The sequence below is a fragment of the Ictidomys tridecemlineatus genome, chromosome 1 (assembly GCF_052094955.1).
Source record: "Ictidomys tridecemlineatus isolate mIctTri1 chromosome 1, mIctTri1.hap1, whole genome shotgun sequence".
NCBI classification, from domain to species: Eukaryota; Metazoa; Chordata; class Mammalia; order Rodentia; family Sciuridae; genus Ictidomys; species Ictidomys tridecemlineatus.
The window spans coordinates 155,476,657-155,489,134 of NC_135477.1; the positions used below are offsets into that span (position 1 = coordinate 155,476,657).

General features: G+C 37.6%; 1 protein-coding gene and 1 long non-coding RNA gene across 3 annotated transcripts in view; both read left to right on the top strand.

Annotated features, from left to right (window-relative positions):
• Nucleotides 1-12,478, top strand: part of Btnl9 (butyrophilin like 9) — a 154,988-nt gene that overhangs the window by 67,144 nt on the left and 75,366 nt on the right. The gene's annotated exons all lie outside the window — the stretch shown is intronic.
• Nucleotides 7,960-11,656, top strand: LOC144377841 (uncharacterized). Its single transcript, XR_013439026.1, has 4 exons — nt 7,960-8,430; nt 8,515-8,653; nt 9,330-9,366; nt 11,352-11,656. It is a non-coding gene; the product is annotated as an uncharacterized LOC144377841 (long non-coding RNA).

The window sequence follows — 12,478 nt, forward strand, 5'->3', positions numbered from 1 at the left end:
GCTCAATAAACCCTCTTATTTCCATAGATCCCTTGGTTCTTTAAGATTTTGGTTTAACACACCCTAGCAGACATCTCCATTATGAAATGATTACTTCACAATTTTTTTTCTTATTTTAAAGTGTTAATTATTATTAACAAAGCTGTGTAAGTATGTTGTAAAATCTTATGTTCAGTTCTTACACCAAAACTTAAATGCTTTGGAAGTATAACTTTTTTTAAGTTCAAATTATACTAGGGTGAATTGTACTGATGGCTGGAATGAGCTGGGGCTCAGCATCAATTTTATGCTTAGTTTTCTTTTGTATCTATGGAAGGTCTGAGTCAAAACAGAGTAACTCAGTGGAGTAATGTTACATTTAAATAGCAGTATAGGAATTTTGTTTGTAGCAATAATCCTTTGGTTGTATTTGGACTGCATTCCAGAATTCCACATACTCAGAAGGAAGTCTGGGCCAGTGGGAGGTTTGCTTTGTCCTTGAGCAGCAGGCAGTGGTGAACTCTAGTAGGAAGCAGATCCTTAAACCCTGTTCAGGCCAGGAAGTTTTGAATAGGAGCACAAGCAAGTTGAAGATCGGGAGGAGATTCTCCTAGAGCTGCCCTAACCAGTAATCTAGACACATGTAGCTGTTGAGCACTTGAAATGTGGCTAGTGCAACTGAGGATCTGAATTTTTAATTATATTTAATTTAAATAGTCTCATGTGACCATGTTATTGGACAGCATAGCCCTAGAAGGAGCTTTGGGCAGTTCTAAGCTTTCAGAAAAATTCAGAGTGAAGGCTGCTGTGTTAAGCTGGCCTGCCAACCAAGACAGCAGCAAAGTTTAAAATAAAAGGTAGTTTGAGAGAGAGAGAGAGATAGATAGATAGATAGATATCATTGAGAAACCTAAGAAATTGTTTCAGATGATTTTTAGATAATGTTTTTTTCTCTTCATGAGTCTTGTAATACTGCAGCACTTTTTGTTTGTCCTTATGCTTTCACACACACACACACACAAACACACACGCGCACACACACTTTTCCAACACTGTCTCTTTGGAATATTTACAGATCATTGCAGTGTTTAGAGTTGTCCAATATGGTACTACTGTTCACATTTGACTATTGAGCACATGGTGGCTAGTCTGAACTGAGATATGTTGTGAATATAAAATTCACTCTGGATTTTCAAGCTAAGTAGGAAGAAAATGTAAAATATTAATATTTTTATGTCTGTAATATTATATTGAACTATACTCTCCTTTTCTCCTGTTGTTAATCAGTGAGATTCTTTAAAATTGTCTTAAAAAATAAGTCTGGGTTGTAATAAATAATTCTGTGCAAAGTTCTTCCCATATCTTCCTTGGAATAGTTGACAAAAATAGAAATTCTTGGATCAAAAGAAAATAACAACAGTGGAGAATTTAAAGCATTAGTAAGCTTAGTGGGGGAAACATTGAAAACAGAGTAAAGAAACAGTAAGAGATGTTACTCACCAACACCCCCTGCAACTGAATAAGAAAAAAATGTAGAATGTAAATATTGGAAAACAAGGGTATCACTATCTTATTTTCAGGTAAGAAGCATATTAATAATTAAGCTGGTGTAATTCTGAGGCTTATCAGTGAACCCTAAAAATAGACCTATGTGGTTATGGGTATATCTGATAAAGGTTTCAAATTTGGGCAGAAAGATATAACAACTGGGAAGTTTATTTTTTAAAAAAATAAAGTTAGATTGAAATCTTAGCCCTTATGTTGGGATAAACTACATATATATAAAAGAGTGAAATGTAAAATGCCATACACAAGCCAGAAGTACGTGCCTGTAGTCCCAGCTACTCAGAAGGTTGAGGCAGGAGGATTGCTTGTTGCCCAGGAAAGTGAGAGCAGCCTGGGCAACATGGTGAAACCCCCTCTCAAATAAATAAGTGATAAATAGAAATGTATACACGTTGACCATCACCAGTGTACAGGTGAATTCTTTGATCATATTGGAATAGAGAAGGTTGTTTTTCTTTTTTTACTATAACAAATCCAGAAACTGTAAAAGTAAAGAATAGCCTATTCAAATAAATAAAAATGAAATACTCTGTGGCAAAACCACCATAAGCAAAGTTAAAAAAAAAACAAAAAAAAATCAAATGACTACCTAGGAAAAATATTTGCCTTTTATAGGCAAATTTCCCTGATACACAAAGGTCATCTCCAAAACTGATAAGATGAAAAACCCACTAGAAAAATAGGTTCACAGAAAAGTATATACAAATGACTCAATAAAAATTTAAATCCAAATTACACATAAATACCCTATTTCTATCAGAATGACAAGCATTCAAAAATTTGATAACAGTGTGGTAGTCATATCACAAGGGAAAGCACTCTTCTGCCTGCTGTAGGGAGCATAGATTGACCCAGGGGACTGGACAATACAGATTAACATGCACGTATCCTTGGCATTTCTGCTCTAGAAATTCCCCCATGCTGGTGTAGTAACACTACTATAGTTTGGATTTGAAATGTCCCATAGTTAAAGACAGCCTGCAGCACTACTGGGAGCTAATAGAGAACCCTTAGGAAGTGGGGCCTAGGAAGTTGGATCACTGGTCATATGGCCTTGAAAAGGACATTGGGACCTCAACTACTTCCTCTCTATTCTTCCTTACTTTATGGCCATGTGAGGCAAGCAGTTTTCCTTCATCACATGCTCCCATTATGGTGTACTCTGCTGCCACAGGCCCCAAACAGTAGAGTCAAGTCACCATGGACTGAGATCTCTGAAACTGTTACATAAACCTTTAAGTTGAATTATCTCAGGGATTTGTCACAGTGACAGAAAGCCAACTCACACACATGTAATTGTGAAATGGTACATGGAAAGCTTATTCACTGTAGCATTTTTAAAGTAAAGGATTGGGGAAAACCTAAAAGTCCAAAATAGGAAAATGATTAAATGATTTATTGTACATCCACTTGTATTACTTAGCCAGGGCTGCTGTAACCTGTAGCACAAACTAGGTGGCTTAAAGAGAAATTTATTATCTCACAGTCCATGAGGCTTGGAGTATGAAATCAGGAGTCAGACGGGTTGGTTCCTTCTGAGGGCTGTGAGAGAGAATCTTGCCTAGCTTCTGGTGGTTTGCTAAAAATCTTTGGTGTTCCTTGTGGACATATCACCCCTGTGTTTGTGTTTATGTGCGTATTTCTACCTTTTACAAAGAAAATAGTTATGTTGGATTAGGGTCAAAAACTACTCCAGGATGACCTCTACTTACTAATTATGTCTGAAATGACCCTATTTACAAATAAGTTCGTGTTGTTGGGTATTTTGGGTTAGAACTTAAATATATGAATTTGAGGAAGAGCACAACAACCCTATACTACTTTTAGCAATAAAAAATAAAGAGAAGGCTCTTTATTAAATGGTAATATGGGGAGATTCCTGGGTAGTTGAAAGGGAAGGATGGGAAAGAGAATTCTGAATGCACGTCCTTTTTATATTCCTTGCATTTCCAATCATGAGAATGAACTAGTTATTCAAAAATTAATTTAAACATAATAAAACCTAAATTGATTCAGAATGTTAAACTGTTCCTGAGAATGATTATATTTATGAGGTCCTCCAACCATAAGTAAAAAGCCTCCTGGGGATTAAGTTTGGCAGGTTTATTTTTTTCTCTAAATGAGTAGGTCAAGCATGTAGTTTCATTTGCTGTTTGTTAATCTTCAGTGATCTCCTCTAGGGACTGTCTGTCCTGATCTGAGATCAAGTATTTTCTTGATGTCTTTTGTGGAGTTTTTCATCACTGTGAGAGCATATTATATAATTAAAGAAGTTCACCTTTTGAATGTTGTTGTCTTCTTTATTGCATGCTCTTTGGTGTGGACAGTGGATTTCTTTCACATAAAAATCTGTGTGGCAGGTGGCGCTGTTGAGCTTTGAGCTGGAAAGGAGAGAGGATGAACCTGGAAAAACTTGAGTCATCCACACTGTTAAGGGATAAATCACAATCCCTGGGGGGGAAAAAAATCTAGAAGGAACAAGCAGCCCTTCTGCCAACCTCATTTCTGATCTCTATGCAAAGGAGATTTTTTTTTCCCAGAATTCTTGATTGGAAATTTCATCTAAAATGATAATTAGCAATGGCAAGACCTTTTGGGGGACTTATTTTGTGCCAAGTACTATCATTAAGTGCTTTTTATATTTTGATATATTGAATCTTCTGCACAACTTTATGATGAAAGCACTATATATATCCCCATTCCTACAGATGGAGAAACAGAAAGTAAATAAATTGTCCAAGGACACACAATTGGGCAGTTTTGAAGCTGGGATATTTGACGTGTGTGTGTGTGTGTGTGTGTGTGTGTGTGTGTGTGTGCGCGTGCGCTCGCATATGTATGTGTGTATTTCTTTTTTTTGATCTTTGGTATTTTTGAGATGCTCTGTTTTTAGCACCTGCATATCAAATCTCAGCTTCTCGTTCTCTTCCTGGAGATAATATAGTTATAACTCGGAGACCACAGAGCACCAAGCAGATGGTTGTTGTGTTAGCACACAAGCAGTAAGAATTTTTTTAAAATTTATGTAATTGATACATAAAAATGTAAAAATTGCACATATTTATGGGATACTATGTGATGTTTTGATTCATGGACACACTATATAATGTTCAAATCAGCATAAATATATTTATATCCTAAAACATTTATCATTTTTTTTATGGTAAAAACATTTAGCATACTTTCTTCTAGCTTTTTGAAGTATACTTATTGTTATCTGTAGTTGCCCTGTAGTGTAATAGCACACTTGATTCTACCTAATTAACTTCTTGATTCTACCTAATTATAACTTAGTCCTTACTGATCAACCTTCCCTCATCTCTCCTCCCTCCTACTCTTCCTAGTCTCTGGTAACCACCATTTCTACTCTCAAATTATCTGAAATCAACTTTTTTAGATCTACCAATGAGGGAGATTATACAGTACTTTCCTTTGTGTGCCTGCCTTATTTCACTCAATGATGATTTCTGGTTCTGTCCATGTTGCCAGAAATGACAGGATTTTATCCTATTTATGGCTGAAAAACATTCCATTGTGTACACACACACACACACACACACACACACACACATATACACATACACAACACCACATTTTCTTTATACATTTATTAGTTTTTGGACACTTAGAGATTCAATGTCTCTTGCAAATACAGCTGCAATAAACAAGGGAGTATAGATGGCTCATCAACATACTGATTTCATTTCCTTTGCATATGGACCCCATAGTGAGATTGCTGGATCATATAATAATACTATCTTTAATTTTTTAGGAACTTCTATACTCTTTTCCATAATGGCTATGTGCAAGGGCTTCCTTTTATCCACATCCTTGCCATTACTTCTTGTCATTTGTCCTTGTACTTATTATCATTTTAGTTTTTGATAAAGTATAAATGAAAAAAAATTGAATTTCCCATTATGCAAGTGGACTAATTCAGTTATATATAGTTGTAGGGAAATAAATGGCAACCTAGTACAAGTTTTTTCTCTTGAATCAGTACTGGGCCTTGTGTCTCTTAAAGGACTGGTAAGTTATATAACTTTGGGCTGATACTTAACTTTCCTGGGTCTCGAATTTCCTCATCTGTAAAAATAGATAATAACAGTACTTATTTCATAGGATTGCTGTGAAAATTAAATTAGTACAAGTAAATATTATATAAACATTAACTATTTTCATTGTGGTTAGACTCCTGTAGGTTTTGGGTTTCTTGAAAAGAGTGGAAGAGAAAGCCAGGACCCAAGGACTTGAAATTGCAGCTTTAGGCTGAGTCAAGTGTTCTCTCAAAGCCCAGAGAAGCACTTCAAGGGAGGAGGTTAAGTGATAGTGGGGGTGGGGATGGAGTGCCCTGCAGGGGCCTCATGAAACCACCCAGGGCCTGTGAGTGTCAAAAGTAGCAAGTGCTAGGGTTATTCCCCTAATAATAAAGTCTTAAGAAAACATGATGACTTGCTTTTGTCTAGGCTAGGGGAAGTTACAGGAAAGACTTGAGTCTTCATCTGGGTCTACAAGGTGTGTCCCAGGTTTCCTACAACTCTGGAAGTAATCTATCTGTACAAAGTACTCTAACTGGCTGGGTTATAGCTCAGTAGTAGAGTGCTTGCCTAGCATTAGCTTATGGTTAAATCCCTAGCACTGCAAAATAAACAACAAACAAAAATCCACTCTAAACTGGAGGGAAGGGGACAGAAATGTAGCAATGTAGACACACACACATCCTGGAGTAGCCCTAGAGAATACCCCAAAAGACCCAGAAACACTGGAAAGGGATAATAATTTAGTTAAGATTAGTTAAGAGTAGGCTTCAGTAACAACTAAACCTTCCATTCTGATGGCCCAAGATTTATTGATTGTTTACATAATCCTCAATAAAAGTCATTTTCATTCTTCTATCTGGTAGCCATAACTGAAATGTGTGGCATTCAGAGTTACCACTGTAGGGGAAGAAAAGGCTGGAAGATTTCATAGAATATTTTTAAGGGCTAGGTCTGAAAGTACCTTATGATACACCCATATGTCTTTGACCAGACCAAGTCATAATGCTAACTAACTGCAAAGGAGGCTAGAAAAAAGAGGAGCTTGTGGATATTTGGTGGACAATGATAGTCTTTCAATAGCAAGGGAAACTCAAATATGGGAAAAGAAGCCCCATGGGGCACAGTAAACTGACACCACAAGCTGGCCTCTTCTAGCAATGTGCTCAGTGTGGCCCCATTTGTTGCGTGGGCTGGTGAAACCTAAATTGAAGTGAGATAAAAATCTTTCATTAAAGTTTAGAGATCCTTTCTCCTCTCAAGCCCATTTCTGTTTCTTTATATATCTTTATTTTATTTATTATATTTTATCTTTTTTATATTTATTATATTATATTTATTTATTATATTTTTATGTGATGCTGAGAATCAAAACCAGGGCCTTGCACGTGTTAGGTGAGCACTCAACCGCTTAGCCACAATCTCTGTCCCTCTAATTTATAATTTAAACTTTTGCTTTTTTAATCTTTGAGTTAGTTACCTCTTGCTATGTAACAAATTACCCCCAAAACTTAGTGACATAAAACATTTATTGTCTCACAGTTTCTTTGACTCAGAATTTGTTTTAACTAAGTGATTCTGACTCAAACTCTCTCATGAGAGTCTAGTCAAGATGTAGACTGGAGCTGCATTTCATTTGAAGCAATGCCCTTGTAGAGCCGGGAAGATTTGCTTCCCAAATTATTCACTCACAATGTAGGCCTCTCTGCAGGCTTGGTTGAACATCCTCAGGGGATGATAACAAGATCCAAGAGAAAGGACAAGACAGAAGACATTTCTTATGTCTTTGTCACTGAATACACCATCACTTTTGCCATAAGCTAGTTATTGGAAGTCAATCACTAAACCCACCCACATTGGAGGAGAGGGGATTTAACTCTATGTCTTCAAAAAGGAATATAAAAGAACTTTTGGACATTTTAAAACCACAACAATCTTCATAGAATTTATCTTAGTATAGGAATTTCTCTCCCCTCCAAAGAACCGATTCCCTAATTGCCATTTACTCATTTACCTTTTTCATTGATTTGAAATACTTTATCACATTAGATTATTATATAGAAAATGACACTTACGGGCCACATATTTAGTTGTATTGACCTGGTTGCTGTTGTCATGTTAAGTAGCTCTAACTATTGCAGTTGTCACAAAACATTAGGTTATACCATAAATTTCCTAGTAATATACCCTTTAGACAAGTTAGTGGTTATAATATGGTATAACTCGGGGCTTTGGGATTGTGTCTCAGAAGTAGAGCGCTTGCCTAGCACACATGAGTCACTGTGTTTGATCCTCAGCACTACATAAAAATAAAGATGTGTCCACCTATAACTAAAAAATAAATATTTTAAAATAATAACAATAATAATATGGTATAAGTTATGCAATACTAAAGTGTTAACTTGGTGGTGTGTAGTAAATTCGCCCTGAGAAAGGGGGTTCACACCATCTGAACTTAAGGACCGTAGCAACCAGAGTTATGGAGGCTGTGCTTCAGGAAAGGTAGTGGTCATGCTGAGGGTGAGCTTAACCAGGGGTATGTGTTAGAGGGGGGTAAGGAAGAAATCAACACATAGAACTTGGTGACAAATCAGATAGGGGAAGGGGTACCAAGAATTGCAGCTGGCCCCTGTCTTTTGATAGATCTCAGGCTGTGAGACTTTCTCTCACAAGTATGAAATAAAGATGTCTATGATGAAAAATCTGAATCATAAAAGCAGCAACATCTCATTTGCATCCTATAGAGATAACCCCTGGCACAGTCCAAGACAGAACACCACGTAGGATACTTGACCTCTCAGACAGAAGATGGGCTTTTGGAGGCAGGGAAGTGGCACAGGCATCACAAGTAAGCACATTGGGGACATGTGTTAGAATTAGCGGTATGGCAAGGAGGGGACCTGCTGAATGGTCTGTTCCTGCACCTCAACAGATCCATGGAGCTGCCAAGGCTGTTGCTATCTCAGGACCTCCCTCCTCCACCTCAAGAAGTTCAAATTCAGCCTTACAGGCACCCTTCTTCCACAGGAGGACAAAGGCTACCATCTGGGAATTAAAGTATTAAACTTCAGGTATAATAAAAGTATCAGTTTTGGAAAAAATAGGAAGTCTCTATTAATGTGATTTAGTCTATAAAAATCATAAACTCCAAAGAAACCAAGAGTGCAAAGCTGGATCTGGATTTCAGTTTGTGAACTGTGACTGATATTGTTATTTTCCTTCCCAGTAGCCATTTTCATCTTTCTTCTTCTGGGCTAACAGAACCCCAAAATTATAAGGGGTAGCCCCATGCCCAGATTAATCACAATTGGTATAAGATCTTCGTGCATGACTCTTGTTCTCCTTTTTCAGATTTAGAGCTTCCCCTGGTGGGACAAGTTTGGGCCATTGAGTTGTGTGGGGAACACTGCTGTGGGGTTTTGGAAACATTTTGTTTTAAATCAAACAAGAAAAAACAGCCCAGAAGAGAGCTGGCTGGTACTCTTCTTCCTGCTTCGAAATCCATGTGATGCCTAGAACTCCTCTAGTTTTATAACCATGACACAAAACACAGGAGGATCCAAAGGCATCCTTTGGATGTGGTGTAATGGTTAGGTTTATATAGCAGTCTGACTGTGACACAGGGTGCCTAGATATTTGGTCAAATGTTATTCTGAGTGGGAGATATTTTGATGAGATTAACATTTAAATTGGAGTACTGGATTAAGCATCTTGACTTCAGACTGCTGTCTCTCTCTACCCTATTAGTTTGGTTTCTCTGGAGGATTCTGACTCGTACATGCAGGTAAGCCTGAATTTCCACTGATGCTTCTGTTTTGCTGTACCAGCCTTGATGTGCCAATTTCCATACTCTTGACACAGGACAAAATGGAGGATTTTATTGTTCAGGCTGTTAGTCTTTCTGATACTTGCAGCCAAAAGTATTCCTAACTGGCCTTGGGTGATGGGCCTAAAACTCTTTTCAGGTTTTCAACTTGCTGTATTAAACAAAAATATCACCTTAGGGAGATTCCCTCCAGAAACTGTTTTACTAGCTCTGAGTGGAAACTAAGAATAAATCTGTTAAGTGTCTCAAGAACTTGTTAGCCTATGGGAATCACTGAGCTTTTAGAAAACAGGAAGGCAGCAGGCATGATAGGAAGAAAATACTCATTGAAAGGAAAAGCAGAATAAAAAGCTTAATATACTTTAAATTATATAACTACTTAGACAAAAAAGTATTCTGAATCATTGGGCAAAAATGCTAGAAAGAAAATTAAGCATTGAACAGTTTTCTTCTAAGTGTTACAATTTGATATTTTTGTTTGCTTTTCATAGCTTTTATTAACAAAGTCCTCCTTATTTCTTTGTGTTGTTGTAAGATGAGAACCTGCATGTACTTAAAGGGCCACTCTCTTGTTATTGCTCCCTTCCCCATTCCCATGACTATCTTACCACTAATTCAGCTTCCTAGTGTAACATAATAATTACAGATTGTCACTGTTTTGGATTAGATTACTGCCTTGGGCTCCAACAGATCAGTCTTGAAAATCAAAATGGAATCATCCAAGCTAAAGTTCCATATCACCAAGTCGAGACTATTTTTATCTGGCCTTCCAAAAAAAAAAAAAAACAATGAGGAGCCAAATTTCCCATCAATTTCCCAATTGGTGCAATAAAGAAGTTTCCCCCTGCCTTTTATCTTTAGATTTTTTTAAAATCCTTACAAGAAGTAACTTGAAGTAACCTATGGTAACTATTTATTTATTTATGGCACTAGGGATTGAATGTAGGGCCCCCACACATGCTGGGCAAGCACCCTATCACTGAACTATATCCCCAGCCCAACCAGTTATTTTTCTATTTTCAGTTCTGGCTTTATAAGGAAGGTAACTTTGAATGATCAATATGGTTTTTGCTCTTTTACTTTGATTTTTTTCAAACCTCTTATGCTTAGCCCATGGGGACACTAATTCCTTTTTATGGAATAAATTGTTCCTGGGTTCTAGAATTGAAAATAAAGCCAATTAAGATCTTTATTTTGTTGTGATTTTGTCATTTTAGATCAATGACCATGGAAAGAGATGTCTGAAAATTTTAGTCATTGACAAATAAAGTTCCTTTTATATAGCAAAGCTATGGAACAAATCTTGGTGCCCTTCAATAGATAAATGGATTAAGAAAGTGTGGTACATATATACAATGGAATATTACTCAGCCATAAAGAAGAATGAAATTATGGCATTTGCTAGTAAATGTATGGAATCGGAGACTATCATGTTAAGTGAAATAAGCCAATTCCCCCAAAACAAAAGGCTGAATGCTGTCTTTAATAGGTGGATACTAACACAAAATAAGTGTGGGGGGAGGGAATAATACAAGTTCATTAGATTAGACAAAAGTGAATGAAGGAAAGAGAAGATGGGAATAGGAAAGATGGTAGAATAAATTTGACATAACTTTTCTATGTTCATATATGAATACACAACTAGCATAAGTCCACATCATGTACAACCACAAGACTGGGAAATTATATTGCATGCATGTATAATATGTCAAAAATACTCATGTATATCTAAAAAAGAACAAATTTAAAAAAGTTCCCATTGTAAATTAGTAATTTAATATTGTTTTGATGTATCTACTGTGAATATGGATAATGTGAGTTCAATAAGACAGACTCTAACAGGAGTTCACTTCATGCTCTGAACATAACACTTGCTGTTCTGCCATTGTGGCTTTTTAAAAAACTGACATTTTTTTTTCTTCTCTCTCTCCACCTCCCTAAAGTTGAGGAGTGGAGGGAAGATTGCCCTTGTTCTCATCTTATGCTGAATTATCTGTCCTGGAGCAAATACACACCATAGGAATAAAATAATTCAGACTTCAGGAATCGTGCAGAAGACCTAAGAAACAGTTGTCTTCCAAGTCTTCACCACCCTTGACAAGGCACACCTGGAATGTAGCCTTTGAATCACCTCTTTAAAAGCCCTCTGTTCCCCCTGGTGAGCAGAATCATAGCCTCTGGGACAGAAGCCCCTGTATTTCTTCTTTGCTAGCAAAGCAATAAAACTTCTTTTGCCTTTTTCTTAAAACAGTGTCCTCATTATTGGATTGATATCTGGGGCAAGGACTGGGCTTTCCAGAACAACATAAGATTGAGTCTCTGCCCTCTGGACCCTGGCTTATGGCAGAGTCCCTTGGCAGGGATGACAAGGACCCAGAAACAGTGAACATGACAAACTAGCAGCCCCACTAACTACAACCAACGTCTGTCTGTCAAAGCACCCCTTGTGTGTCAGGAATGGGGCCTAACACTTAACAGGCCATCTCATTTAATCCCCAGGACAACGCTGTGAGGCAAATGCTTTGGGTAGTCAAAGTTTTCACGGGTAGACTTGGCCATCCAGGTGTAACTACTAGGACAGAAAAAGTTTTCAGGGGTAGACTTGGCCATCCAGGTGTGACTGTAACTACTAGGAATCCCAACACCAATCTCAAAGATGAAAAGACAAAATATCCCCCGAAAACGCTGAAGCTACAGGAGTAAAGTATTTGAGAATGAAGGTTTTAGGTCCCGGGATGCTTCCAAGCGGGACCAGATTTGCCTGTGAGCTTAAAAGGCTTTATGCCTCACAGTGGATTGCCATTTCCAGAAGCACCAAGGGCCTGACAAATCTATTCTGTTTTAGCCCTACTTAGAGAATTCTCTAACTTTTCAGGAAAAATGAATTTCACACCGCCGCATGGAAATTGGTCTTCTCTTAAAAGGACATATAGCTCACAATGCAGGCGTGACTGCCCAGGGGACGAAGCAGAGAGGGACCTGAAGTTCTCACTACCTGGACGCCAAGATTTGGGATTTGGCTCCTGCCCTTCCGTTGCGTCCAGGCGCCGATCCGCAGGCAGCGCAGGGG